The 1,317-nt window shown below is 41.6% G+C and overlaps 1 pseudogene; it reads left to right on the top strand.

Moving 5' to 3' along the window:
- The window catches only part of LOC101989828, a 45,880-nt pseudogene extending 44,942 nt beyond the window's left edge, over window positions 1–938 (top strand).
- Window positions 939–1,317: the final 379 nt, after the last annotated feature.

The raw sequence follows: 1,317 nt of genomic DNA, 5'->3' as shown, positions 1-1,317 counted from the left end.
TTGTTTTTTTCCTTTTCTCAATAAAAATAAAAAATAAAAAATAAAAAAATAAAAAAAATAAAAAAAAAAAGAAAGAACTAGCAGCAACTTAACAGGAGGAGAACGGCACTGAGGCAGATTTCCAGCAACAGGTGCTTCGTGGGACTCCAGAAAATCTTTGAACATGACAGTGTTGAGCTGAAATGTAAAATGAGACTTGCTGTCTACCTGCCTCCACGGGCAGAGAGTGCAAAGTGTCCTGCGCTCTACTGGCTGTCTGGTTTAACTCGCACAGAACAAAGTCTGGCTTTCAGCAAGCTGCCTCAGAACACGGCCTTGTCGTCATTGCTCCAGATACCAGTCCCCGTGGCTGCAATATTAAAGGAGAAGATGACAGCTGAGACCTCGGCACTGGTGCGGGCTTCTTTGTGAATGCCACTGAAGACCCCTGGAAAACAAATTACAGAATATACTCTTACGTAACCGAGGAGCTTCCACAACTCATCGATGCCAATTTCCCAGTGGACCCACAGAGGATGTCTACTTTTGGTCACTCCATGGGAGGCCACGGAGCTCTGATTTGTGCTTTGAAAAATCCTGGAAAATACAAATCTGTGTCCGCATTTGCTTCAATTTGCAACCCAGTGCTCTGTCCTTGGGGCAAAAAAGTTTTTAATGGATATTTGGGACCAGATGAAAGTAAATGGAAGGCATATGATGAGACCTGTCTCGTGAGGTCCTCTTCAGGTTCCCAGATTGACATATTAATTGATCAAGGAAAAGATGACGAGTTTCTTACAAATGGGCAGTTACTCCCTGATAATTTCATAGCTGCCTGCACAGAAAAGAAAATTCCTGTTGTTTATAGGCTACCGGAGGATTATGATCATAACTACTACTTCATTGCAACCTTCATCACCGATCACATCAGGCATCATGCAAAATACCTGAACGCATGAAAAGCCTCAGGTGGAAGAATCTCATCGGGATTATAAACCTTGGACCACACGGAATTGTTCAGTAAAAGATTTGGGGTTTCCTCTCAAAAGATCATCCTCCTGCAGTTGAGTCACTTTTCTGAATAAAGATATCAAATTTTCTGATAAAAAAAAAGAAATAGAAATGGCTAGTAAGGATGTGAAAATATGCTATATCACTAGCCGTCAAAGTGATGTAAATGGCACTCACCTTGAGATTCTATCAGACCCCAGTTAAAATGGTAACCATCGTGAACATAAGTAGCAGTGAGTCCTGGAGAGAAGGCAGGGTAGAGGCAACTTTTGGATGCTGATGGAAGAAATGTAAATTAGTCTGTACCGAGACAATGTATAATCCATA

This window comes from Microtus ochrogaster, chromosome 6, assembly GCF_000317375.1.
Source record: "Microtus ochrogaster isolate Prairie Vole_2 chromosome 6, MicOch1.0, whole genome shotgun sequence".
In the NCBI taxonomy this organism is placed as follows: Eukaryota; Metazoa; Chordata; class Mammalia; order Rodentia; family Cricetidae; genus Microtus; species Microtus ochrogaster.
Note: the sequence above shows the minus strand (reverse complement) of the source record. Positions and strands in the feature narration are given on the sequence as shown.